At 40.8% G+C, this 4,040-nt stretch overlaps 1 long non-coding RNA gene across 13 annotated transcripts in view; it reads right to left on the reverse strand.

Annotated features, from left to right (window-relative positions):
* Positions 1–1,446: 1,446 nt before the first annotated feature.
* Positions 1,447–4,040, reverse strand: part of LOC107854753 — a 13,212-nt gene continuing 10,618 nt past the window's right edge. For 12 of the 13 annotated variants that reach the window (XR_007045180.1, XR_007045189.1, XR_007045188.1 and 9 more), the window contains 2 exons: positions 2,036–3,884; positions 1,447–1,956 (listed from right to left, as the gene is read on the reverse strand). This is a non-coding gene — a long non-coding RNA (uncharacterized LOC107854753). The remainder of the gene's footprint in view (positions 1,957–2,035; positions 3,885–4,040) is intronic. The other variant, XR_007045179.1, reaches the window with a different exon arrangement.

A 4,040-nucleotide genomic window follows, 5' to 3' on the forward strand; every position in this document is an offset into this window, starting at 1 on the left:
AGACTCAGAGCATTTCACTGTCCTGACAGGATTGCATCAGGGATCTACTCTTAGTCCCTTTTTGTTTGCGTTAGTAATGGATGTGTTGACGCGGCGTATCCAAGGGGAGGTGCCGTGGTGTATGCTTTTTGCAGACGATGTAGTCCTGATAGATGAGACTCGAGGGGGTGTGAATGACAAATTAGAGTTGTGGAGGCAAACTCTGGAGTCTAAAGGGTTCAGGGTGAGCAGAACCAAGACAGAGTATGTGGAATGTAAGTTTAATGACGTGAGGCGGGAGAATGAGGTAGTAGTGAGGCTAGAAGCACAGGAGGTAGGGAAGAGGGATAAGTTCAAGTATCTCGGGTCCGTGATCCAGAGTAACGGTGAGATTGACGAGGATGTCTCGCACCGTATTGGGGCGGGATGGATGAAGTGGAAACTCGCATCGGGGGTGCTGTGTGATAAGAAGGTGTCGCCCAAGCTTAAAGGCAAATTCTATAGGGTGGTAGTCCGTCCGGCCTTGCTGTATGGAGCGGAGTGTTGGCCAGTTAAGAACTCCCACATCCAAAGAATGAAGGTGGCAGAAATGCGGATGTTGCGCTGGATTTGTGGACTGACCCGAGGGGATAGAGTTCGGAATGAGACTATCCGGGAGAAGGTTGGTGTGACTTCAGTGGAGTGTAAGATGCGGGAAGCACGATTGAGATAGTTCGAACACGTGAAGAGAAGGGGCATGGATGCCCCGGTCCGTAGGTGTGAGAGGCTAGCGTTGGATGGTTTTAGACGGGGTAGGGGTAGACCGAAGAAGTACTGGGGTGAGGTGATTAGGCGGGACATGGAACAGTTATAGCTCACCGAAAACATGACCCTAGATAGGAAGGTCTGGAAGATGCGAATTACGGCAGAGGATTAGGGCCAGTTCGGGTCGCTAGTGTAGGGAATTAATTGGTGGGGGTGTATTCCTGTTATGATTCCGTATTCAATGTTCCGTGTTCCGTGTTCCATGTTTATTACGAATATGTGTGCTTTCCTCTGCTTTATATTCCTGCATTCCTGCTTTACTCTGTTTTATATTCCTTATGGGTGCCGTATCTATGTTATGTCATCTGCTTCTGTGCTGTACTATGTGTTTGTGTGATATCTCGTGACTTGAGCCGGGGATCTTTCGGAAACAGCCTTTCTACTTCATCAGAGGTAGAAGTATGGACTGCGTACATCTTACCCCCCCCAAACCCCACTAAGTGGGAATACATTGGGTTTATTGTTGTTGTTGTTGTATTTTTTATATTCTTGTAATTGTACAAAAATATTAATCATAGTGAAATCTTTATTTTTGGAGCATTCAGCGGGATAGTCTTATTTATGCAATCCACGTCACGCGTTGAGGTAAATTAGGCTGTTAATATTTAATATTAAATTAATTTAGATTCTTTAATCAAATAAAAAATATTACATAATCTTTTTCGTTAGAACAATTTTTCTTTATTTGATCTTATCTTTTCTTTACATACATATATACTTTCGTTTATATATATTTTACGACACCATACACATTATACATATATTTATATTTATAAACATTGATTTTTACCACATTTGTGGATTCTGAATAATTCCTTCCCTTCTAAATAATTTGAATCCTTACCCATAATCTAATTTGATTGGTGTGTTGTTGTTGTTGAACTTCATTGACCATGCATAACCGCGGGCCCCAGAAGAGAAAAATAATGGGGAAAAGTCTTCTCCTGGCTACAGCACTCCAATAACATTATGTATAATTCCATCTCCTGATCAGGTTCTAGTTTAATTTTCAACAGCTTATGCCCTGCTGCTTCTAACTCGGCACTTGACATAATCGTCAAGTATATCGTCCACCGTAGATTGAACAAGTCTGTCTGTCTTGTCTCATCTTCAATTTTCATCTGCTGATCGTCCTCGGATTCTTCGTCTGGATCACCGCCACCTAATATCCTCCTGTAATTATTCATACGTGTTCATTTTCGACAAAATTAGAATCTGGCTTGAAAACGTCTAATTCAATTTGCGGGTCTACCTTCTCAGAGAGAAATGAGAGTTAATTGATCTTCCTGCTCAACAAGGTCAAGTTCCAGACGAACAGCAGTTCTGAATCCTGCCTTTCTGCAATGCAAGAAGGTCTTCAATCAAGAACTAAACTCTCTTTATTAATTTCTCCTTCATGAAGTATCCCTCGAAATCACTCAAAATTCCATGCAACGCTAATAGACACAGATCCTGAAGCATCGAACCACATTCCTTAATTAAACCAACTGCTACATCAACACAATCAGCGGTAGCCGGTAGGAACTAATGACAGAGCTATACATTCTTGAACAACTTGCTGATTGACAAGATGACCAATAAATTTTACGCTGCTAACGTCTGAGCTTTATTTTTATTATCATCATAAGCTCTTTGCAATTGCAAATTGATCCTGTTATGTACAAGTTCACGAATTTGTGGAATATTGAGTTAAACGGAAACTAATGCTTGAAAACATCAGTGAAAACTGGTGAATTTGTGATTTCATAATGGATATGCAAAACAAGCCTCTACCACGGATTAAATTCTCTCCAAGCAATTCAGGAATGACGTTAAATGTTGCTTTCTTGATTTTATTCAGCAAGCCCATTTATGCCCTTTTCCAGAGCAATCCAACTCTTTTTTCCGAAGCTAGCAGAAGAAAATTCACCAACAGCTTTAAATTCAGAGCAGCATCCTTCAACACTTGCCCCCTCTTTTCTCAAGGCTTAGAACCCGCTAATTTGAGACCTACAAGGGCCACACAGAAAAAGTTGCACCAGTATTCCACAAATAATCTTAGGGCAAACATAGGAGACCTTAACACAAAACTCACAAAACAACGGAGGGGAGGAAGAAACTAATGACCACCTCCTCAATGTTGATACTTGCCCTCCTCCTTTTCCCGGGCTTGGGACCGGCTGACTAGACAGGCGGAGTTGCAAGGGTCACACAAAAATATTGCACCAAGTGTGCCATAACTATCGACTATTCAGCAACAAAAAAAAAAAACAAAATGCAGCTCTACAAATAATCCTGGGACAAACATAGAAAACCATGGAATTACCAAGGAACTCTCGGATTAAAGGAAATAACTTTCGTCTAACAAAATCGAGGACATATTCACACTCACAACTAGTAACTTGTTGACTATAAAATTGAGCAAGGAACCATATCACCCGGGAAGTCATCTGCCCTGACCAGTTCTCCTGCTTTAGCATAAACAATAAACACAGATAAAACTGAGCACAGCATTCCTCAAGCCTGTGCGCCATGACTGGTTGAAGCCATGTGCAGCAACCAATTGGGTCAAACAAGCGTGTAGTCGTAATAAAAAGAGCACACAAGAATACATAACATTGACCTCTTCCCAATACAACCAAACTAGAAAAAAGTAGAGACCAAGAAAAAGGACGTAAAGCACAAAAGCTAAATTCAGTAGACGGATGAGAAATAGAAAAGTACAAGCACCAGCAAGCTGACAGAAAAATTTGGGACAAATGTATTTTTGATTGAAAACATCAAGAATGGTCGACAAAGAGATTGAAGTAGGTGAAAACCTACACCACATAAGGATGGAGCAATTAGCTTTAAAAAAAGAAGTTACTGATGAGTAAAGATTTCTCTTAAAAGACACTCCAGAGTACTCCTCCTAATGAGGACTTCTGATAAACTAACAGTCCACTAACATTATTTAAAGCATGCAAAAACTCAAAAGAACATCTGCTAGCATACCAGGATTTGTGGAAACAACTTGGCCAGAGCTGCTTACTGTTCTTCAACATGCAGAAATTTCCATAAGAATCCCCATATCACTTGAATTGAGAGTGGAAACAAGTATATATATGAGTCTAGAAAAACTCCTGAAATAGACAAATCAGCAATTCCCTTGATGACACGAACTACAGCTTTCTCAGACTTGATGCGAAGAAATGCACATAAACAGGACCAGTTAGAATGGCTGTACTTGGGACATACCGACGCCACACAAGAAATCATCAATACGTAAAACCTCCCCA

The sequence above is a fragment of the Capsicum annuum genome, chromosome 9, assembly GCF_002878395.1.
Source record: "Capsicum annuum cultivar UCD-10X-F1 chromosome 9, UCD10Xv1.1, whole genome shotgun sequence".
NCBI classification, from domain to species: Eukaryota; Viridiplantae; Streptophyta; class Magnoliopsida; order Solanales; family Solanaceae; genus Capsicum; species Capsicum annuum.